We start from the raw sequence: 25,154 nt of genomic DNA on the forward strand, positions 1-25,154 counted from the left end.
ATCTTCTCTATAAGAGGTTGTCTAGCATCTTTTTTTATTGTCTGTAAAATTGTAACACAGGACACTTCCTGACAGTTGGTTTTAAGGCTATCTTGTGAGATTACAGAGCACATGGTCATCCTGAGATGGTCATTTCTGAACATTTGGAAAGAGCTTCTTGCTCAACAGTCCACCTCTTGCTTGCTTTCTGATGCTTTCACAGGGGCCACTGGCTCCCATTCCACAGTTGAGCCTGGTACCAAGTAATGAGTCCATAGATGAAGCCCAAAATGTAAATACCATTGAAGGATGGCATCACCCAAATTCCTACTGAGGTGCAAGGACAAGTTTTGATAAAAAGCAGTGTATTGAGTACCCCCAGTGGGGTAAAGGACAGTGAGTTCCACTGGTCAGTAAGCAGACTTCAGAGAAAAGGGCAGATGGCACCAAGGCAGCTAGGTTATTCCTTCACCATATGAAGGTGACCTCAGTGTCCTTGGTTTGGTGTCAGGCAAACAGGCACTGATTTGGATGGATTTTATTAGCAAAATGGGGGCAGTTACATGGTCTGAGCTGCATCAGTAGAAAGTTCATCTTATAAACTGCTTCAGGGCACGGGCTACCTCCAGGAAGATGCCTCACCTTTTGCAAATATCCCCAGTGTACCTGTTCATACCTAGAGCACAGCACGCCCCTCTCTGGTGTTGTGGACTTTTCCTGTGGTTTGCCCCATCAAACTGTAAGCTCCTTGAGAGCAGGAAAAAAAAAAAAAGCCTTATTTAGTTTTAACCACAGTGCCTCATTTCCTAGCTGAAACATTATTTATTGAGTGATTGAATAAACTCTTTAATGTGACAGATAAAAAGGAGAACTCTGGATCGCAGTGACTGCGTTAGCCACAAGACGACGTGGGGAAGAACCAGGAAACCTGAGCTTTTACTTTATTAACATAATGCACTTTAAAAAGTCAAATCTATTCTTCTGAATTAAAAAAGCCCTTGATAGTATTTTTCTCAGTGTTCATTTGCATAATGAACTTGCCGTGGAGGAATAAGATAAGAGAGTCCAGATGAACTTTTTTTATGATAATTGAAAAGGCTCTGGAGAATGATGACTTCCGAAATGGCTACTAAGTCATGAGAAGAGTAGGTGGTTGGGGGCAGCTACTGCCTAGAAGCTGAATAACCTGTGTGTGTGCATACCTTTCCCTTGAGATGGTAGCTACTGGAAGCCAGAGACAGACCTTTCAACAAGATTAAAGAGATGCTATTAATTGCTATCGATCATGGGTCAACAAATTAAATTGCATCTGCGACTGCATCTCTGAAAGGTCTAAATGAGAAATGCAGTTAATAGGTCTGGCTGACCCAATGTTGTGATTAATTAAAAGGGTAATGAAACCAAAAAACAAACAAAGGCCAAGAAAAATGTAATGGGAACAGGGTGGGCATCCTTGGAAATCTCAAGTTGAAAGGCTCTCCCAGGACCTCACTTGCCACTTAATCGTGTATGTTCTGAAAGGGAAAAAAAAAAAAAAAGAAAAATAGAAAAGGCCACAGCAGATGGCTAAAATATTCCTTTTTTGAATTTCCGGAACCCTGGTGAACAACACTATGAAAATAAGGCTGACATTTTATATTCTGGAAGGGGCATGAACAGAGAGAGGTGTGAAGGAAATGTATAACCAGTTTGTATCATAATATGCAAAAGCAATGATTTCACCATGATGTGAAGTTAATATTTACCACAAATTAGTAAGTCATTCTGTTGTTCTTGCCAGTCCTACCTTTGACTTCCATTTCAAGAATATTATGAAAAAGTGTGTGGCCAGTGGAGGTCTTGGGCTATTCAAATTGCAATTTTCACGCCAGGATGAAAATAGAATTGGCAAATAGAAACAGAGTGGGCTGTCCTGGAGACAAGTGAATCTGAGACTGAGCTTAAACTAAGCCTTGCCATTACCAGGTTCTTCATCTGGCAAGCACCCTCCCCAGGAACGTGGGGTGTCCATGTTCTTCATGGTTGCGATAAGCATCAATATCCTTCTGATCATATGAACTGGAAATGAGGGCTATTTTAATTCTTGAATCCCATTTGATCCTCCTTGAAGTCCTATTGCCCCAACCAGATTGGATCCTCATTATTCTTTCCTAGACTCTTGTATTGCTTCTCATGAGTGTCTCCATCCCTCTCCCCAGACCCCAACTCATCCTTCACTCTGCTGTCAGAATCATTATTCCAAGACTTACGTAAGGCTGTGTCACCCTCTTTTGATGTTAATTAATCTGCAAAAACCAGGTCCAATTTTCTTAGCGTGATTTTCCATCACCTGACAACCAGGTTTCCTTCCTGGACGCATCTCTCACTGTGTCCCACCACCTGCGACTTCACTCTCAAGTCACACCTAACTGCTTGTCACACTGCAAAGACACTATTCATTTTTCATATGCTATAGCATCATCCCTTAAATTCTTGCCCAACTTGTACTCAAGCTGCATGATCCAAACTCAGGATTGCCTTCTCCATGAGATCTCTCTTACCACACTGTAGCCAATCCTCATAGTGATAGCTAACACCCAATACTCTTATGTGCCAGACTCTATTCTAAGCTATTTTATGGGTAATGCTCTGTTTAATACTTACAACTCTGACATAAAAGCTAGTTCTGGCTCTAATTGTGTGAGCCCAAGAAAATCACAAAACCTCTCTGGATCTCACTGTGTCAGTCTGCAAAATGGGAACACCAGTTCAAGATTTCATGATAGTTATGAGAGTAGTTGACCTGATGAATGTAAATCATCTCACGTAAAGTAGCCAATGTAGTGTCTGACTCACAGAAGGGGCGCAAGATGTGGTAATTTGTATCCATGTTCCTCCCCCACCTCATAACTATTCATATGAACATTTCTACAACTCAAACTTAATAAGTATAGCTTTTTAAAAGCCAGAGAGTAAGGCAAGTACTGGGATTAAATTGGAGTTTGGGCTTCAAAGAACGGTGAGTTCAAGATTTTCCAATTTCGAGAGAAAAGTCATCAAATCATTATCACAACTGAAAATGTCTGGAATATAAAACTAATTTTGAGTCCTTAAAATTAAATGAAAGAAATTCCTTTAACTCAATCGATGTAACTCTTACTTTATGAAAGGCACTATGGTACCAACTCATCAAAAGAACAATATACCTTGTGGATGTTTGAGGTTGACCAGGAAGAAACAGGTGTTTGAGGCTCATTAGTCAGACTGTCCCCTCCCTGGCCAATCTGAGATATAAACCCTTTCCAAATGGGTTAAAAGCGTATAGGTGAGGTTGCCAGCACACAGACAGCATCTGTCCTTCAAAATCAGGAAGGTACCTTTCTTTAAAAGAGTGGTTACCCAACATAAACCTTGAAATAATGACAAACCTAGGACTCTGTCACAGCTCATAGCTTTCTTTCCTCTGCTTTGATGTGTCCTTCCAGGAAACTTGAATCAGAAATGAACTGTAAACAATCCCTGGCAAGGGATATTGGGAGCGGAGAACTGAACACATGGGAAACTGAAAAGCAAGACAGTCTGATCTTGTTTTAAGAAAATGCTGGTGGAGAGGCGGGGTGTCTATACAAGTGTGTGGGGACTCCATGCTGATGTTTTCTTGGTGGTTGGCTTTTTTCCTTCGTCTGCTAACAGTGCAGATGATGATGGCAATTTATAGCGTATTGTTCAGCCTTACTCTGTACTAGGCAGTATGTATGTCTCAAAGAGAAGGAAAATCACAGTTTACTCTTACTCCCTGAGAAAAGCTTACACACGGGTAAAAGGCAGCATCCTCTGGGTGCTGATCGTTGGTGGTGGTTCTTGCTCTGGGTTCTTTGTTGTCCCTCGGAGATCAATTGGTAGAAAGCCTCTTGCTGGTTGCTTGCCCTGCTCAGTGTCTAGGGGGGAGTTTAACATGGACTGTAAAGGAGTGATTTTCCCCAGCACAAAACCTCCAATGACAGCCAGCCCAGGTGTTTGTGAGAGTTCACAACTGTCAGTGGGCAGGGTTCAAATTCCTGCTGTGGGCTTCGGAGGCGTAATAGCCAAATGCAATGTTATGGACGGTTTGGCTCATGCAGGCACTCTCTCTCCCCCATATTTTAAAAAATCTAAGAAATTTGAATATAAACTGGATATTAGATGATATTTAGAAATAATTATTAATGTTATTAGGTTTGGTTAAAAAAACTATCCCTTTGTTTTCAAAGAGATAAATTGTGCAAGATGTAGGGATGAAATGATATACTTGATATTTGCTTTCAAATACTCAAAAAAAGAGTTGAAGCCTTATGCAAAATCTTCAGCACTGTTGGATCTGGGCAGTGGTTACTCCATGGTTACTTTGACAGTTTTCTCAATTACAGTAAAAAAATTTCTGCTTTGCCACTTAGGATCCAATGAGCTTGGGCAAAGCATTTGATTTCTTTGTATCCTGGTTTCCTTAACAGCAAAGCAGAGATGATAAGAGTCCCTTCCTGGTAGGTGTGCTGTGTGGATGGAACAGAACACTGCGGGTTCAGTGCATAGCACGGGGGCTGCCACAGAGCAGGTGTCAGTGCTTCCAGGTTATCACTAGTAGTGTGCGTGGATACGGGTCAGGGAAGTATTGTTCCCAACACTTACGCTCTCACTGCTGGTGTATTTGAGTTCCTCTCTGATCCCAAAGTCAACCTTGCCTTACATAATGAAAAATAAAAAATGTACACTGGCCATTGCTAGAGCTAACGCTTAATTCTAATCGAATAGAGCTCTAATGACACATGTTTGGTCAGCTAGGAGTCCCTGAGAATGAGTCATTAAAGGATAAGAGCAGGGAAAAGGGAGAAATTTAGGAAGAGAAATAGTCCACAAACAGCGTTTGCTGGTTAACACACTTTATATTTAACAAAATAATTTTTTAATAATATATTCTTTTACACATCAAATATTGTTGCTAGAATCCCCTTTTTTACAGTTTAATGTTAAGTTTTGTTTGTTTTCTCATGAGTTTTCAGGCACACCGTTTTTCAAAGATTTTAGAAACTGAATCGTTTTTTTAACAGGCATCAGCTAACAAACCGGATGTTGCTCCCTTATTTAAACAGAGCTGTGGTTAAAGCCAAGAACCAAAGGCGGAGGAGAAATAGGAGGGTGGAGGTGACAGGGTGGCTGCAAACAGAGCTTTCAAAAGAAAAAAACAAAAAGTATCAAAAAACAACAACCACAGATAAGACCAGAACTCTACAGAGTTTGGAAAGAATTTCTCAGTGACCTGGGCAGAAAGAAGTTGTAAAATGTTTATCAGTTGATGAGAAATTCTGTCACAGTATAGGTTCATCTCTCCCGAAAGGGGGAAAATGTCAGTGCTACAGAGTCTTAAAGGAAACAGCTTGTAGTGAAACTCTGGAGGTGGTGGGGGTAGGAGCCGAGGACAAAAAAAAAAAAAACCCTCTGATTGGTAACAGAGGCCGCTGAGCAGCCTTCATTCTGCAAACTCTCTGAAGAGAATTTCTTGTTGGATGTTATACTCCATTCCAGAAACTTCTTGCTGTGACCATCACTGTGCCAAGACTTTGATGCAAAATTTCTGTAGCCTGGCTTCCCAGTTGTTCTCTCCTTTCATTTCCTAAAAAGGACATAGTAACTCCTTAATAATAGATGGGATACTATGCTACATGGCTCTATTAATGATGTTTTCTGGGTTTCAAACCTTATTCCTGTCATTTATTATTATGATTATTTCTTTCCAAGAGTGTAGATTTTTGAAGCTGGCAATAGGCAACCTCAGGGCAGAGAAAGCTCTATAATACATCTCTGTCCAGACACAGGCTGAAGTGTGGAGTGCCTTTACTTTGGAGTGCAGGAATAAATCATGCAGAATTGTTCATGAATGGTTCATGAATTATTCATGACTGTCTATATGATGTATCCAGGGTGGCAACTGAAAAGCACCAACCTTGATGCAAATTTGTGTTCTAAGGGAAGGCGGCTCGATGTTCTTCCTCGGATGGCGCCGGCGTGGCTATTTGTGTCATAACACGAGCAAGGTGTGCGTGAGAAGTGTCAGGTCCAACTCGTCAACGCATTGATTTTGAAAATGACAACTCCTTCTTGATGACAGGAGGTGCTTCCAGGGAGGAGAGGCTTGACAATTTTAAATGAAAACCCAGCTGATGAGACTAAAGAAATGTGTGTCCTGAGGGTGGACCTGTGGCGTAGAAGCATCACTCCTTTGGGAGGAGACTGACTCGCCCCGTCAGGGCTGCTGATGGTGCCCGTCTGGAAGGGCTCAGAGGCTCAGCAAAGCCCCAGCCTCAGCCAGACCTTGCCTGGTCTGTCCCCTAGGTAGAAAACCACGTCATACTGATTATTCTAGACCACTGGTTCTAAGCCAGGTGAAATTTTGCCCCTCTCCCACACCTCGGGGACATTTGGCAATGTCTGGAGACATTCTGTTGTGATAGTTAGGGTGCTGTTCTTGGCTTTTAGTGGATAGAAGCCAAGAATGCTGTTAAGCATCCTAAAAATGCGCAGGACAGCTCCCGACAACAATCGGCCCCAAATGTCAATAGTGCTGGAATGCGGTACTCCACAGGAGCTGTGGCCAAGCCCGGGGTGGGGGTGGGAGCAGAAAAGGAAAGAACGTCGACAATGAAGACAACCTTCAAGTTTCCTCAAGGACCCTGCCAGGTCTGCGCCAGGGTTATCGACAGAGAGTGGAATAAACGACTAGCTATGCCATGTGGTTTCAGAATTTGCTAAATTTGTACTTGAATCCAGGTGGCGTCAGATACCCTGTGTGTTTTATTTTTTCTATTACTATACTAGCAGCATTACCAGGGCAACCTTGAGTCTCTTCAAAGGTTCACTTTAATTGTTCAGTATTTAATATATACATTTAAAAAAGAAGTTCAACAAATGGAATTGTATTGTGCAAGACTCCTCTACCCTAATCTTTAATTTAAATCAGCACTTGAGGTGGAAAGAGTGTCCTGAATCAGGGTTTTAGACACAGGGCTGAGCGGCTGTTACTATAATGCGGCAGACACAGTCCCGGACTGGAAACACTGCCTGTGTAGACTACTGGCTTTCAGCCAGACCTGAACTCAAAAGCCAGAAGTGTTCAGAAGGATTCAGATTCACAGTGGGGCGACTCACCCTGGTTCTGGTGTTTGCCGCGCCAGGTGACAGAGCGGGTTCAGAGTGTGTTTAGTTACAAGCTGAACTTAAATTCAGCATCATGAGACAGTCTGGTGATGAACGCTGCAGTTCTGACTACCTGTCTCCCTTTGGATTCTTCAGTCAAGCTCATGGTGTTCTTCATATATTACTTTTTGATTGGCAGCTTCCAGGTTTGGTGTATAAAACGTGTGGTTTCTAAGAATCGAACTGTGACACCCTGCGTAATGCACCACGTGCCGGTTCCCCACCCAGCCCAGCAGGGGTCTGTCCATGTGCGCATCTCTCTCCTGACCCTGCAGGGCATGACTCCCTCGAGGGAGGCGATTGGTTGGATGCTTTTGCATCTTCCTGGTCAGGAAGGGTCCTCCCTACTGACATTGCTTTACCAAAGCTCGTTTGACACAACTCAGAACTTTACTTTGCAGTCAAATCTGGCCCCTTAGACTACAAAGAGGAAAAACTTACTACAAGAGCAAAAAATGCCATGTTTACAGAAGAGTAGAAAATGGAGTAAATCAGTAGATGATGAGCTGGCAGGCCAGAGATGTCACCAGAGAAGGAGCCCCTATGAGGCTATTTCTTTTTGTCCCAGAAATCCAGATGTCAAGTCACCATCAAGCATGGATAATTACAAAAGCGGTTTTTATAGCTATATACTATGTATATTTTATATAGCAAGAAAGAAAGAGAAATTTCCTCTTAGTAAAATATTCACTTTTGTCAACCCTAGAAGGTTTTGCTGGTGACCCTGTTGTAGCTGGCAGGAGTTTGTTCTGTCTTGTTTCAAACGTGTGCAACGTCGAAGCCATAGCATCTTCTCCTAAGAGCTCGTCGTCGGTTGGGAATCTGTCCTACACAGTCTGCTTGCCTTGGCATTCACGTTTGGAACACTGAGCAGGCTTCCACCAGTCCCCGTTGTGACAGTGACAGATGTTACATTCATCCACTTTCACTTCAATGCCAGCCGGAATTATCGTAGTTCCTGCAAAGCAGTTTGGACCTGGAACACATACGAATGTGGATTAGTTGATTAAATCTAAGAGGCTCCCTTTCTTCCCTCCCCAACCCCAATATAAAGCCCAAACCTGAAAGCCATGAATGAGTAGGTCAGACTACTCTTAACAGTGTATCATTAAGGAATTTTCTAGCTCTCTCCTTTAAATGCAAACTTTCAATTCCTCCTAGCTGTTGCACACAGCTCATATTCCCCGTGTGTGATGCATTTAAAAGAAAAAAGATCTAATGCTCAAAAAGTCTTATTGTCTGTTACCGAGTACATGCCGTTTTCTAAGGTGAGTTTCTGTGGATTCAACTCTTATTTGCTTTATGCTCTGGGATGGAAAGGCTGCTAGGGTGTCTCCTGAACCTCGAGTCAGGGTCCAAAATGGTCTGCAGCGGTTGCCAGTCCCCCCTGGCCCGTCCTCTCCCTTCCCACGGTGGGTGTGAGCCAATGAACTCGCTCACTCCCTGGTTTCAGTACCTCCCTAAGCCCAGTTCCTGGAACCTTCAGCCTGTTTCTTGATAACAATGAATAATTCATGACCAGATGATTTATTCATGTCCCAAACAAGCTTTGTTAGAGGTTCATTTATTTGATTTTTATAAATGGAGTTCCTCTAATCTGCTGGCTATTTTTTTTTTTTAAAGAATGACCCAAGGGTTGGCTTTTGAAAGTCAGCAGGAATTTTGTTTTACTTTTTCAGATCCAAAAAAGCTTTACTGAAAATGTTACTTGCTCTTTATAGACGGATGTTTTAAACATTCACTTATCTCAGTTTTCTTTCGTCTTGTTTTTCTCCCCTTTCTCTTCATTTCCTTCTATTTATTTTCTCACTTTTGTTGTTGTTGTTTATATTTCCTTTTAACCTTCCCAGTGTAGAAATGCCAGTGTTTGGTATTGGTGATCTTATTTCTCAAATTCGAGTGGGATAAAAATTGCTTCCCAAGTTGCAGTGGATTATGGTGGGTGGTGCAAACTGCTGTTTCTTTGAAACGATTTTGTGTAAGTACATATTTGAATAAAGAGAGGGAGCCCTGAGTTGTGTCTGCTTGTGATTTACTCATCCAGCATTGCTAGCCACTTGCCGTGGCCACTACAAAGTAACGTGGCAACATACATCAATGTCAGCACCCTACTTTCACTTTCTTTCCACTTGGTAAGAATTTACAAGACTGTCTTTACCATCAAATAAGTGAAATCAGGGGCGATTTGTAGTTCCCTTCATAATTGGGATCTTGCCTTTGTAATAATGGTAATTATCCCATTACAACATCTATTTCTTAACACAGAACTGTTTAATATGCTATGGCTTTACCGGGCACGGTTTTAGAGCTCCCAGAGCTGAACTGTGCCTGCACTTAGCACTGGCCTTTGTGTACCTGTGTGCTTCCTGCGCTCTGGTGGACACGCACCTGCGGCGTGTGCCTGGGCGTGAAGAGCCAGCAAGAGTAGGAGGGATGTAATGAGTCAACACTGATAATTAAACAGCTTAACGAATTGTCTGTTTTCACCCAGGAGGGCGCTTCTTGTTAAGATGCTGTGGTTATAAGTTCTTGGCCATCTAAATTGCTGATTCTTTAAAGATCACGTTATTAATTCCATTAGTCTTAGGGTTTAAGTCATTGTTTGATAGATTGAACTGTCTTTGGGACTACACCTCCCGGGAAAATTCCACACCAAGTCATGCATTTGTTCTGTTATCAGAACTGAGAGCGTTTTGAGAGAACTTGGCAAGGAGACTTTTTCGGAGTATAGTTGGTCCTCCCAGGACTGCCGCTGACAGACCTCTCTCAGCCCTGCCAGTTCTCGGGGGCTGACCAGAGCCACAGTGGCTTCAGAATGTGGACTAGAGGAGCACTAGCTCCCTGTTTGCCCAGGGGAGCCAGCAGTTTCTCTCGCTCCACCTCCCCACATCTAACCAACTCTTTTCACACTAATTGTATACTTTTAACTTTTCCAGATGGGAAAATCTTTTTTTTTTCCTAAACAGTGGTTTCAAATCAAAGAAGTCTTTGAAACAGGCAGAATATTGTTCAGGGAGAGTTTTCCTAGTTTCTTGAGAGGATTTGGAAATGTGTGTCAGTAGAATCTTAACTCTGTGTGTATGTGTGTGTGTGTGAGTAGAGGCACTTGACTGACTCACAGAGGGTAAGTTCATCTCAGAGGCACAATGAGAGGAAAAGGCAGTGAGGGATCTCGGTAGAAAGAAATCTGACAAGTCACCATGCTTATCTTGAAGAGACTTTTGACTACGGCTCCAGGTTTCACGTCTGCCCCCTTCTGCATATGTTGGTACCATACAGTGATCAGCATGTATTTGATCCGCCTCTATACATCATTTCTTAAGAGTCATTTAGAATTCCTGCCCTCTCAGCTCAGGAAATATTAATTTATATTGATTGACAGAGTGCAAAGAAGGATCCTTTGTGCTTTGCCAGGATTTCCCAGTCAAAGGCACTGCCTGTGAGTAACAGAATAACATAGTAACCTCTGGACAGTCTGCTTGGCAGCCAGAAGTACTTCAGAGAGTCAGAAACTCCTGTTTGATCTTATTAAGAGCGATTTTATTAGCACTCATCTGAGAACTTCAGGTGTAACTAAAGCAAGCCTCAAGTTTGTTGTTAATAGCCTTATCTGCTTAAAAGTAATTTAGATATTTGTCAAGCAAAATGGTTCGCACTATTTAGAGATTCTTCGGGTCTTGGCCCTTTCTCCTTGGTAGTGGTGACAGCAAATGCTGATTTGCTCTGAGCGTGTGAGTGTCCTACTTGGATTCCCTTCTACTTTCTCTCTCCCTTTTCTACCTGAGGGTTGCTTTCCTTTTGTCTTGGTTTATGTGAGAGAATAAGTTGCTTAGAAGAGTGAACTCAGTGGCAAAAGCAACAGATTTTAATGCAGAAGACTTGGGGAGGCTCCAGAGGGAAGCAGTGAATGATTAAACTGAAGGCTGGCAAATAGGACCTCCGAGGGAAGGTTAAAGGGATTGGAATTATTTAATCTAGAAAGAGAAGACAGGGGTATAACTCAATAACTCTCAGGGCGTAAAGGCTTATTATGGGAAGAATGGTGACCAACTGTTCTTTTTCTCTTCTGACACCCAGAATAAGAGGAAATGAAGATGCATTGATTCTCAAGGAATTGGAAACACACACACACACACACACACACACACACACACACACAAATTGCTCAGACAACTGAGAATTGAGTGTGGCAGTTGCCCGTAGTGTGGTGAGATCTTCTCAGAGATCTTTAAGAACGTAGGCGGTCTCATCTGTCAGGTATGATTGAAATTGTCAGCGCCTTGAAAACAGGAATTGAATATGCTATTCCTTATGGTCGAGGCCGAAAGCTGTACCTAGCAAATACTAAAAAATCTGTATATGTTTGTCTAACTGAGTGAAATAGTATAAACTAGCTAGTTATATATTGGAAGCAAAATTATCTTCTGAAATTATAGATCAGGCCTTACATATATATCAGGCCCAGCGCTAGTAATATAGATACAGAAGTATTTGTTAATTAAAAGAAACACGTAGTGATAATTTTTTAAGGACTTCATGCCAGGAATTTGTCTTAGTTAATCTTTCCAGGAGAAAAGGTAGGTAGGGTTGTGTGTCTGTGTGCATGCAAACGTCTGTGTATGTGCATGCATGTTTATGATCATGAGGTAAAGACTGAGTCCATAAATAGCACCAATGTCACTATATGATTGTCCCACAGTGCACCTATCATTGGACTATACGTGATATGTGTTGATGGATGTAGGACCTTTGAGACTGCAGACAAAGAGTAGAATTCTCACAGGCCCTGACACTGTGTGATGGTAAAAGCACATTCCTTTCTCCTTTGCTCTGAAGCTTAAAAAATATCTGCTAAATTGTTGAGGTGATAGTAAATTAGCATCAGCAATGAACACATTGGCTTGAATTAACTGATCAGATCATCCCTTATAGAATGTAAGGTCCTAAGGGAAAAGGCACTAGGAAATGTGCAATTTGATCTGAGAGAAGAAGGAAAAGGGCTGGGGAGGGGGAGCAGGTAATTTCTAGGAGGATAGCTTAGTCAGGGTCCCTTAGCAGACCAGGATCACACTCAGTCTGATGGAGATTGGGGAATTGGAGGATCCTGTCAGCCAAGCAACAAACCAGTCTTTGATAATTTAAATGAAAAAGCACTAATTAAAGAAAGTTGTATCTAGAGAATATCCAGAATAGCCAAAAGAATCAAGCTTGGAGGTAATAGAATTAGGAGCAAGGGCCAAAATCATGCCACGGATCTGACCAAGTGATGATACATCTTGGGTGCAGTTATAGCAGCTTACTCCTTCAGTACCAGCCCAGGACCTTGGATACTACTGTGGGGACCATCAGTGGAGCTGGCTCTCTGCCTAGTCTTGGCAGGATGGAGGTTGTGTAGTCCTTCTTGAAATCACTAGCTTTCAGTTGAAAGTGTGCAGCAGGTGAGCCTGAGGACAGAGCCTAGTCAAGTTCCAGCACCCTAGCTGCAAGGGAGGCTGGACCATGGGTACCTGGCATTTAGCTTCTCTAGGGAGAGATGAGGATTCTTCATACACAGAGGATTCCCCAGTCATAGGAAGGAGACGGTTGTCCATTTCTGAGGCTAGGGTGGATGGGGAAGAGGAGTCAGCGAGGACAAACTTCGTCTGCTTCAGAAATTTTCTAGGGCTGACTGCAAGTATGCTTGTCTGGTGATCAGGTAACAAAATAAACATTCATTCAGAACAAGACCACGCCAAGCCAGATGACACAGCTATTAATCAGACAGAGTTTCTGCCTTTGGGGAGTTGACATTCTAGTGGAGTGAGTCAGACAAAAAAGCAGAAAAATAAGGTGTTTCAAGTCATTCCATGCTATAAAGTAAAGAAACAAGACAGCATAGCTGAGGGCCTAGACCTAGGGAGGGAGCATCCTTTAGAACAGAATTTTTTCAGAACATGTTCATATATTTTTTCTCATTTCATATTCACCATAACACTGAAAGGTATTATCATGAATCCCACTGTACAAGTGAGGAAAGTGAAGCCCAGGGAGACGAAAGGACCTGAGGAAAGGCAGGGAACTGAACAATGGGTAGCTTCAATTTCAGCCCTCCTACTCTGACCACTTTCCTTGGGTAGAATCTCTTTTAGTGTGTGTGCTGTTACTTACTCTGAACATCAGTCAAAATCGCACAGCCCCCGTTCCTGACTCCCCAGCTTTCTCTTGTAGGAAGCCCAGGGCAGGAGCAGATCCGGTTGACAACACTGAACTCAGCCAGCACTTTTGGAGTTCTTTTTAAGACCTGATCTCTTCCTCACATGATGTACCATTTTCTGTGTTTTTCAGGTGAGACAACGAGACACAGAAGTCTTCCTCAAAGGCCCACAGCTGGTGAGTGAGTGACTGGGACACAGAACAAGTCTTCCGTGCTTCCACCCCGGGAGTCAGTTGGCCTGTAAGTAGGACTACTTTTCATTTCCTCCAGGTTTTAATTGCACCTGGGATGCTGTGGATTAGAGGGAAAGGCGAGGATGTTTAAATTGCTGTTTTTGCGTGTGTGCATATGTGTAGGTAAAGAGGTGATTGGGAAGGGGAAGGTCTGGCTACAAACTCTGTGTGGGGCCGAGAACGGAGCCCCTCCAGCAGCGTTACTCAGCCTCTTCTCCCTAAGCGCACAGCAGGAACTGCTCCCAAGAAGCAGGTATGGCTGAGAAAGAGTGTGGTTCTAGCCATCAGCTGGGAAGGCCGCCAGGCTGACACTGAGATGTCTCACTAGGAGATGCCCTGTTCTTGCTGTTTGTTGACCCAGATCCTTTTTATAGCCAAGCCTCCTCCTTCCCAGAGACTAGGAAACCCAGGCTGGTCATGACCATTTTATAGAGGCTTCTGGATTATAAATTGGTATGGCGTCCCTGAAAATCCTCCTTCCGACCACAACTTCATATTGCTTAATAGTCCTTTTTTGAGTATTGTCATTTCTGGCCTTGATTTGAAAATTTATTATTGATGCTTGGTGTCGTTTAGAAATTGGCTGTAAACGGTCTTCCTGCTGCATAAATGAGGCAGATTCCTATTGTGGCAGGTCATAAACATCCTATATGTATTTGGCAGGGCATCTAAATCATGGTTTCAGCAAATAGTAGGCTTGTGGGCATCAGTCTGGGGTTGAATTGGATTGGATTCTATTCATCCTTTTAACTGATTTTAATTCTCGGCTTCATGAATTCTCATAGTTGTTACTAAGCTCCGGAAAAGCAAATAGGCTTTCTGATCAGGTAAACCCATTTGCGACTATTAAAATCTTGGCGAAATGTTTCTGAAGACCAGTAATTAGAGCTGATTGCAGTTAAAATTGGACGAAGTGGATGAAACCTCCCCAGGAACACATTCCACCAATGGCCTTTTTTAAGGGAGAGCAGTGACGAGATTCCAGTTGCGGGAGGGAGTTTCCAGACTGGAGACTGGGGTGCCGCTCTCAACCCACATTTAGTTCCTCATTCCTACCTTACTTTCCAGCCATTTTATTAAGCCTAAGAACGCAAAGCGTCCTCAGATTAAGGTGGCAAGAAGCAGGAAGGATTGTTTTCTCAGAGGCTGGCCTACAGGTGCCTGTGAATCATTTTATTTGAAAATTCAGTCTTGCTGAGCTCCCACACAAATTTCAGTGTGAGGGCTCCAGAGAGTTTCTGGGCCCTTAAGTATGTAAGATTTACAGCGTGGTGCTCCAATTAAGCAAAATGCAAAGATGGGAGCCGAGAGAGGAAGGATGCGGTCAGCGTGCACAATAGAGGTAGAGGCTGGCTGCTCTTTCTAACTTCAGGCCAATCAGCAGGTGGTGAGAATCCGGCATAGTTCACGGTCTATGTTAGCTGGCCCTGTAGGTCCAGTCTCACCTTCACAGGGATGTGTGTGGTCAGAAAATGGCTTGGTTTGCTGTCATCTAAAACACTATTTGCTTAGTTTTCGCTTCAAACGATGAAATCATCTTAGCCAAATCTTCCACGCCGAAACAAGTCGACCTCCCCTTGTTAGAGCTTACGATGGTTTTTCAAATCACTTTCAGATTTCTTCTGAGCAATCCTAATGGTAGGAAGAGCTGGTATTCCTCTACCCATTTTACAGCTGAGGGCACTGAGGTTCAGAGAGAGGAGATGAGGTGATTTGCTACATATTTACTTCCCAGGTGAAGTGCTTTTTTTCTAGGTGAGGAGATAGGACTTTGGAGTCACACTGTCTGTGTTTCAATCCTTCTGCCATTTACTAGACGTATGATCTCAGTGTCCTCAGCCATAAAGTGGGAATAATATTAAAACAATAAGAGTATCCACCTTTCGGCAGTTTTGAAGAAGCAAGTGAATTAACATATGCAAAGTCCTTCAAACAGTGCCTATCATGAACTAACAATAAATGTTGTGATTTATCATTCCGACTGTCATTATTACTTGCGTTACAATCTATGCTAATTTGGGTGGGTAATGGATTCCAGGCCCTTTGATTCCCAGTCTAATTTTTCTTTTTTTAATTTTAAAATATCAGTGAAGAAGTTAATCTTGTTAATGTCAAAGAATATTTTTTGCAAAGTGAGTGGATGTGCAGTAGTAAGAGTCATTCTTACGTGGGTTTCCACCCAGGCTTGTTTACTGTTTATCAGGAACCAGACAGATGAAGGAAACACCTGAACAGGAAGAACATGATTCGTGAGGGTTAAAGGGAGATGCATTAGTCTGAACCAGTTATTGGCTGTGTAAGAATTCATTAGGAAATGGATTGAAAATGGTTTGCTCGGACTGCTATTGATAACTGGTTTCGTTGTTGGAAAGAAAGAGCCCAGATATGGTGAATGTCTAAACTAAAGTCTAAAAGAGATTGCAACCTAATTAAAAAAGAGAATAGGCAATGATAGGTGTCTACTGATTGATCAGTTGGTCTCTCTGTCTCTCTATCTAAAGTTTTGTTTTTATTACACCATTTTTCTTAGTACTTAAAGAAAAACAGGATAAGGTGTAAATGCCAACCAATAACAGAAGTGTTGAATGAATTATGGTGCCCCACTCCATAGATTCTTTCATAGCCATTGAAAATAATGAATTATAGCCTTTGGCTGACTTGCAGAGGTTTTTATGAGTTATTATTGAGTAAGAAAGGAATTATGCAGAGAAGTGGGTATTAAATGCTATTTTAATAAAACAAATATAGACAAATGTCTGTGTATGTGTTTGTAAAGGATTATACAAGATGGAGGAAAAATAAAGATGCACAAATACTAGGTGGTTTACGTGGATTATCTTGCTGATGGCGGAGGGGATGGGGATAGGACAAAGCGGTAGGAGAAATACAAGTGCATCATGATATATTTATATTTGGTTCTATGTATAAAAATAGGGAATTCTTATACTGGCATCCATTTTAGAACTAACAAGTATATTTAATGATGTAATTGTTCTTTTTTTTTTCCCTAAAAGCCTGTTACTAAATTGATAGTGCATCTGACAATCAGACACATCTTAAAACTGCGAAAACCTAGTGAAAAATCATAGAAGTGGACAGACCACACAGAGCCCTTCAATTCCCCAGTTCCCTTGAATCTGTCCATTATAGCAGCCACTAGTCATATGTGTGCCTATGGAGCACTTGAGAGGAGACTAGTCCAAAATGAGATGTTCTCTTTGAGCATAAGAGAAAAAGAGTAAAATCACTCAATATTTTCATATCAAGTATGTGTTGGGAGAAAATATTTTGGATATATTGGGTTAAATAAAATGTATTGTTAAAATGAATTTTATCTTTTTACTTTTCTAATGTGATGAATTTTGAAATATAATTTTAGAAAATGTACTTAAATTTGAAACTAAATTTAGAGACTATAAAATTCAGGGTGTGGCTCATGTGGTATTCCTTCAAGCTAATACTGTCCAATAGAAATTACAAAGAGATGAAGAGGTGTTAGGAGTGGCCAGGCTTTTAAGCCTGGGTTCGTGATCAACTACGTTATTATCACTGGGAACATCCTTGAAATGCAAATTCTCCAGCCCCACTAGACACCTACTGATCAGAAACTCTGGGTAGGGGCCCAAGGATCTGTGTTCCTATGTTTTAATAAACATTCTAGATGATTCTGATGCATGCTAAAATTTAAGAAACATTGCTTTAGGATAAGGCAGAGCTTGGATAAAAACCGTACCATTGGGAACCAGGAAGAGAGTGTCATTAGTCTGAGTTTTGGAAGATGTCTCAAAGTAGACAGAGTTTATCCAAACGGCCATGCATTCAGCATGCTACACAGGCTTTTAGCAATGGGTCATTCCTGAGGAGAAATTCTGAGCAAGAAAACGGTGGTTAAATGGTTCAATTACTTTCAGGTTTCAGCATCAGCCACTGAGCTGTCATTATTGTGTTTCTTTGATAAGTGTGATTTTTACCCATATGATAGCTTTGAGAATCAAAGAGTCATGTGTGAAACTTCGCAATTGAAACAATTTTGGACACTTTAATGACCTCACTTTCCAAAAACAAGTTGTTATCACTGGAAAGAAAATAATATATATTTATCTTTGGGATAGAAACAGGTTAGAAAAGATTGTATTACTCAGCTGTATCTAATGTTCATATAAAAAATAGAATTTCTTGAACCAACAAACTTTCTACCTCTGACCGCAAATTTAGTATCATCTTTAAAACTGCCTATTTCATTGATGAAAAATTGCAAACCTATTTTCATTTCCTTAAAACGCTTGAGTGAACACACTAGAATGGAAGTTACATTCTTACTTGGAGAGAGGGGCATGGGACATATGCTTGTCAACAAAGTTGGCATCACCACACAACATGATCCACACAACACATTTCATAATGGAGATGAAGCAGAAAACTATCCATTTTCATTTTCTGTGTTCAAAGGCACAAAATGTCTTGCAACTGGGGAAAAAAAAGTGATAGGCAGATTATTTCATTAGTGGATCATATGACCAAAGATGCCCTACTGACATTTCTGTGATTTTCATGGTAATGTATTATTGGACATGCCATGGATAAATTAAGTAACAAAGTGACATTTTCTTTAATGCTCATCTAACAATGCCTGTAGATAGCTAATAACTGTGACACAGAAATTATGACAAAATTAGTAAAAATAAATAGTCCACAAACTGTATAGTGAGCCTAGTCTAGAAATATTTCTAGTCTAGAAATATAATGCTGACTAGGTAGGCATATTTCCTTCTGGTATGGGTATAGCAGAAGTAGATATTGAATATAAATAACAACAGGATAAAATCTGTAATAAATAAATAGCCCACATGCTAAGAGGATTTAATTTAGTCTAGAAGTCAGAGAAGGGTGCTTGAGGAGGTGATAGGTGAGGGGTCAAAGGAGCTGCATATGACCATCTTCTAAGTGCAATAAAAGCTTGGCTCCCAAGGAAGCATTTGAGATACTGCAGAGTAGAGAGCTGGTGGAAGGGGGGACCAAAGATAAAAGTAATGAAATAAGTAGGAGCCAGTTCTTAGTGTTTTTAAAAACTCCATTTTGGGTTTTGGATTGCATCTAAAGGGCAATTGAAACTATGACATCACCAGGTTTACTTCTTAACTAGATTATGCTGGCTTCAATGTAAATAATGAGTTGGAACAGAGTGAAAACCTTGTTGCAGAATGTAGACCAATTTCATCAATTCTTACATTAGTCCAGGCAAAGGAAAGTGTGGGCTGGACTTGGGTGGTGCCATGGGAATGAAGAGAAGTGAGTGGACGTGAGCAGTATTTAGAAGATCAGTCAACATGATGTGGTGGTAGAGCAAATGTATGGAATAAAGTAGAAGATGCTTCTCAAGTTCCTGATTTAAGTAAGGATACAAGATACAGATGAGGGAGCAGGATCTGGGGGAAAGAGAATGAGGTTATGTTAGAAACTTTGTATTTATGCACACATGCGCCATCTAAGTGGCGAAGAGTAGCAGAATGGAATTGACTGAGCTGGGCAGAGAGAGGTGGGTGTCCCTGGCAAATGAATGGTAACTGGAGCCAGGGGAGGTGACAAGGCATCCCTAGAAGCTTTTGGTGTAGTGCAAGAAGAAAGAGGGCCTAGGATGGCAGACGGCAGAGTCAACGATGGTGACTAAAAGGAAGTCTCCAAAGCGAAAGGAGAAAAAAATGAGCAGTGCACGGCATCCGAAAAATCAAAGAAAAGGAAGCATTTCTGGTGGGAGCAGTGGGACAGCAGTGTTAAATGCAGCTGAGATGGCAAATGGGATATGGGCTGAGACAGGTCTATTGATGACTCACAAGAACACTTTCTGCAGAGTAGTGAAGGCAAAAGTCAGAAAGCTGTGAAGGGTGGGTGGTAAGGGAATATAGACATAAAGAAAGCCCAGTCAGTAGCTATATGAGGCCAGGGTTGAGGCAGGATATTAAGATAAGAAAAGAAATATGTTTAAATGCTGGTGGGAAAGAATGCAGTGGGGAGGAAGAGGGAAGTTGAACATAAAAAGGGAGGTTGGGGAGATACTTGGTAGAACAGAGTCCCTTAGAAAGCAAAAGGGCATGGGATTCTGTGTCCTTAGATGGGAAATGGGGAACCTCTTCCACTGTAATAGGCAGTAGGAGGCCGAAGGAGTTGCTGTCTGATCATTTCTGTTTTCTCTGGAAAGTAGGAGGGGTACAAAGATAAGGAAAAAAGAGGGTGGAGGCAGTCATTGGAGACAGTGAAGAAGACAGCAGCTTGGGGAAACGCAGTGAAAGCATTGAACAGGGTGAGGGTCCAGGTGAGGATGCTGACTACAGTTTGCTGTGGTACCCGTCTGATGGCTTGTGTGATCTTCTCGTTGGAGCTCGGCGATATTGTGGATGTGTGCCCCAGGCAGGCGGCCATCATTGAATAGCCACGTGACCTTGGATGAATCCCTTACTCTGTCTCCATTTCCTCATCTGGGAACTGGGAACAGGAAGAGTGCACACCTGATAGGATAGTTGGGATTATTAAGTAATTTAATACACATGAGGTACTGAGGATACTTAGTAGGTGGTGTACGCTCTGCATTCAGTGTTAGCTGTTCCTCAGCTTTCGGGTTTTGTCAGGCATGAGATGATGGGAGTAAAGGAATGGGAAATACTAACAAGGGAGTGGTTGAAATTGTAGACTGAGGAGTCAAACTGGAAAACAAGGGAAGTAGAGCCACTTTGGAAATCACTAGACTATTTTGTATTGACTGGAAGTCCTCTGGATAGGGATTCTTGGTCCAAGATCAGAGTGTGCCAGTTTTGCGGACAGAATTGGAGTGTTAATTGAAAATAAATGCAATTATCTGAGCTCTGTTATTCCAGCTTCTCTTCTATACTTTGGCTATGGTACCCAAATCCATAAGGAATTTACATCAAAATCATGTTGTTGTTTTGAGAACTTTAGCTTGAAGCAGATCCTGTGTGTGACACTCCATGTTTTGAATTCCTGTGAAATGGGACAGTTCTTTAAAAAAGAAGAAAAATAAGAAGCAGCAAAATTAAGGGAATTCCCTCAAGTTAAGGCAATTTTGTGTAAAGGCTGTAAATTTGCCAAATGTTCCTATTCTTCTCCTTGAGGTCTGTGATGCAATTTAAGCCAGAAAAGCAATCAGTTTAGCCCAAGCCTGAAGTGCTGCAGAATAACCAGCCTCCAGAAGTGAACTTTAACGGGAACTCTCTGCATCGCTGAGGGGCTGAGACACTCAGAGGGTTATTTTGTCTCCGGTATGTTTTGTATGGTCTTTTAGATCTTGCATTGGGACCCTGGCCTTTTATCATAAACGTAAATGGACTTTTGACACTAACATTTATTTCCAGGTAGGAAGATGATTGAGGCATCAGGTGGTAAAAATATTACTGACAAACTTATTGAGCTCTCTGAAAATAGGAAAATAGTTTCATGTGCTGATGAGCAAATAAATAAGGTACAATTATAGACTAGAGCCTGCCACCCCCGGGAGTCTAGAAATCTTGATTTTATTCTTGCCAGGGCAAATGATTTTCTCTTAATTTAGAGGTGGGGACGGTGGAGAGAAGAGAGATCAGGGTGGCCCATTTTAGGTGCAAATCCCACCATTGTCTCAAAAGGGCCCCGAGTCTGCTGCTTTCCTAAGAAATGCCAATGGAAGGAAGTCAATTATTAAGGATACTTTATTCATTTATTCAAAAGCACTTATTGAAACCTTCCTATGTGCCAGAGGCTGTGCAAATCCCTGCAGATACAGTCATAACGAGACATATCCCCAGGTCCCAAGAGGCTTATCGTCAAGCAGAAGTGAGGCAAGTACAAAGTTAGAGAGGGGATTTTATAGGAGAATGTACTAGGGAACCCCATTAAAACTAAGGAAGAAGAAGGCTTCATGGAAGATGTGAAGACTGAGTGGATCATGTGGGGTGAACAGGAACAGTTCTGATAAAGGATCAAGATGGTAGTAGGAAGTGGAGAAGTTAGTGGTGTAAGCAAAGAAGGGGTTATGGCTCATTGGAAAAATGGAAGGGATTCTATACCACTAGAGTGTAGGGTCCCAGGAGAAGACTAGGGAACTGAAGCTGGAAGAGAAGTAAGGGCAGTGGCCAGGTTCTGGAAGCCCTTGTAAGCTGTACTGAGTAGAATGGACTTGACTGTTTAGCACTGCAGGGATGCTGGAGGACTTTTAAATGGTAGAGTTGGTATAACCATATTTTGATTTAGCCAGATTGCTCCTGCTGCTGTGTAGGGTGTGGGGTTGGAAGGTACCCAGCCTGGTGGAGGCAAAAGCAGTAACCATTCCAGAAAAGGAATGGAGAAAGTCCATATTGAACCAGTGGTAGTGGGGATGGAGAAAAGGGGATAAACTGGAGTGATATCAAAGGGAGTAGAGGTGATAGAATGTGCCTGTAAGTAATGCGGAAGAGAAAGGGAGATAAAATGATGTCTGTGTTTCCTGCTTAAGTACTGGCTAGCAGCTGGTATCTTCCATGGAAAGAAGAAACAGAGGAAAGGCAAGTTTAGATGGAAGATCTAGAGTTCACATCTAGTCATACTGATTTTGTTTTTTGGTTTTGTTTTGTTTTGTTTTTTTTTTAGACATACTGAGTTTTAAATGTCCTTGGCTTATAACAAGTGGCATGTTTAGGGTAAGACAAGATCTCAAAGGGAGATACTTGAACTGGAAGCATCAGTTAATTTAGAACTCTTCAGGATATAGATGGTGACTGAATACATGAAAGTGGCTTCTTAGGAAGAGAGAGAATAAACAATGGGAAGATAATCACTGGTGGAACTCCAGGGAACTACCATTTACACTGAGAGTAGAGGAATGGTACCCTGGGAATGAGTCCGTGAATGAGTGATGATAGAGATGGCAGTAAGATGATATGACAGAAGTTAGTGGAGAAGAGGGTTTCAATAAGGAGTCAAATGCTGCTGGATGTTGCATAAGATAAGCTTTAAACATATCCATGGAATTTGGTATTCTTTGCATGGCCTTGGCAAAGGCATTTCTGTGTCATTGTGGAGATGAAGCTGGACTTTCAGTGGGTTTAAAAGTGGTATGTGGACAGAAATATGTAAACTACACATACAAGAGAACTCATTTTGAAATGAAGATGAAATGTAGGGCTAAATGTTGAGAGAGAACTTATTGTACTGGAATTTATTAATTCAGGAACTTCTGTGTTGTTTTATCTTTTAATTTAAAAAAAATTTTTTTAACCATTAAGAGACATGCTTCTCTATATGCTGAGAGGAAAGAGGCCCTAGTGAAGGGAAGATGGCAGGTCTGGAGAAGAGGAAGTTCCAGGGGCTTTGGCAGGGATGAGTTCTGGGAGTTGTTCATCAAAGTGCCATGATCTCAGGGCAGCAGCAGATCATCCCAGGAGCTTGTGAGGAATGAGGAATTTCTGGCCCCACCCCAGACCCCAGATTTATTCAACCAGAATCTGCACTTTAACAAAAAAGAACATTCTCCTGAGATGTGAAGATAAGATAGGAAGTTAAGGACAGAAAAGTTTCTTGTTGTTGGCAAAGAAAGGAGTTAAAATGACGTTGTCTCTTTTGGCTGTGAAGGAATGACGTAATTTCCTGAGAATAAGTGGGGAGTAGCGCCTGTAGGGAAAGAGAGCCAGCTCATGGGTTTGAATGGGCAGCACTGAAAGCCGGACAGAGAGAAAAAGCCTGGCACTTCCTGTGGTCTGCCACTGAATGTTCGTGTGATGCCTCCCACAGCCCAGGGTCCTGTAGGAGGGAGCAGCCACTTTGCTTGATGTTGATTTGCAGTTTTAGCAAGTTGGAGTCAGCAAGAAAGAAGGTGAATGAGTGAACCACAGGGTCTATGTTGGAAAGAGAGGTCAGCAAAAATCAGTGGGAACTGACAGAGTGGAAGGAAATGGTCAATCTCAGTCATCATAGAAATTAGAAATATTACACTGCCACCAACAAGGCTATCCACCAAAAAAAAAAAAAAAGCTCTTCCTTCTTGCTGTAGAGTCTTTTTGTTTGTATGTTTTACAAATAACACTTTCAAACCATTCACTGTTCTCCCTCCCCTGGTCACCTACCTAGCTTGAGTCTGAGGCTGCTCCAGGCACTGAAAATGCCCACTAAGTTAGCATCCTCCTTATATGATCTTGACTACAGCTTCTCAGTTCCTTACATGGGAATAAGATTCATAAAATCTGATGCAGGACTTCAAAAGATCAGACTGATGTTCTTTTTTTTTTTAAACACTGGGATCGTTTTGTCTATTTATTTATTTTTTCTTTTTTTTTCTCTTTTTTTATGGGGGGTAATTGGGTTTATTTATTTACATTTGGAGGAGGTATTGGGGTTTGAACCCAGGACCTCGTGAATGCTAAGCATGTACTCTACTGCTTGAGCTATATCCTCCCCTCCCAGACTGATGTTCTTTTGAGTCTTAAGCGTCCTTTATTTTCCTTATAACCATTTGTCAAATGTATACTTGAAGCATGTAGTGAACATTACACTGATTCTTCCTCCAGATGCTCTTTAACTTTTGAACCATAAAGCACTTTGTTCCTCCCTTATGACACTATCTAATGATACATCTGGCCCCTGAACAACACATGTTTGAACTACTTGGGTCCACTTATATGTAGATTTTTTTCAGTAATAAATACTACAGTATTACAACATCCATGGTTGGTTGAATCCACAGATGTGGAACCATGGATATGGAAGAGTCACCTATTGGATTTTCTACTGCACAGACAGATGATTATTATCAACTATATAGAACATAGTTCAATAGCTTCATTCCTTCTAAGAGACTGTAAAGTCTTAAATATGAGGAGCTGTCTTGCTAATTTTTGTTGCATTGCTGAACAAAGAGGTTTCATAGCTGAATTACAGGATTCAGGAATAGGGTCATATATGCTAGAGGGAGGGCTGGTGGAAGATGATGAAAGGCCTTTTGTACCAAAATTAAATGTTTGGATTCTAACTCTAAGATGGAGGGCCACTGAAAAGTAAAGTAGGGAAGTGATGGAATATTAATGTTCTGAAAGCTCACTCTATCCAGAGCATGGAGGACCAAACAGAAATGTGCAAGGTGACAGGCCAGAATGTGAGTTACAAAACCAGTGTGATTGTCCAGGTGAGAGACCAGGGTCTGGAACCAGGCATGCCTTTGAATGTAGACAGGAACATTTTCATTGACTACATTGTAGGATGTAATGACATTGGATGTAGGGAATGAGACAAGGGGAGAAACCTGTAGCTCCCCTCTGGTTTCTGGATTGGGTGAGATGGGTAATGCCATTCACTGAGATGGGCAGAGAGAGAAGCAGTTTCAGGGAAGAGGGAGGGGATGGCGAGGATATGTGGAAGGGGGAGTGATTGGTTTTAGAAATTTAAAAATAATTTTATTTGTGGTCATAAATGGTGGTTGACTACATTAGAAGAAAAATGAATATGAGACTATTGTGAACTTTAAAGAAGAGCCAAGGTTGAAATGGAAACATGTTATTAAAAATGTTTACATTTATTTTCCCCAAGTG

At 41.6% G+C, this 25,154-nt stretch overlaps 1 long non-coding RNA gene across 4 annotated transcripts in view; it reads left to right on the forward strand.

Annotated features, from left to right (window-relative positions):
- The window catches only part of LOC140696433 (uncharacterized), a 260,788-nt gene that overhangs the window by 101,321 nt on the left and 134,313 nt on the right, over window positions 1-25,154 (forward strand). For all 4 annotated transcript variants that reach the window (XR_012072763.1, XR_012072764.1, XR_012072765.1 and 1 more), the window contains one exon: window positions 13,510-13,618. This is a non-coding gene — a long non-coding RNA (uncharacterized lncRNA). The remainder of the gene's footprint in view (window positions 1-13,509; window positions 13,619-25,154) is intronic.

The sequence above is a fragment of the Vicugna pacos genome, chromosome 5, assembly GCF_048564905.1.
Source record: "Vicugna pacos chromosome 5, VicPac4, whole genome shotgun sequence".
NCBI lineage: Eukaryota > Metazoa > Chordata > Mammalia > Artiodactyla > Camelidae > Vicugna > Vicugna pacos.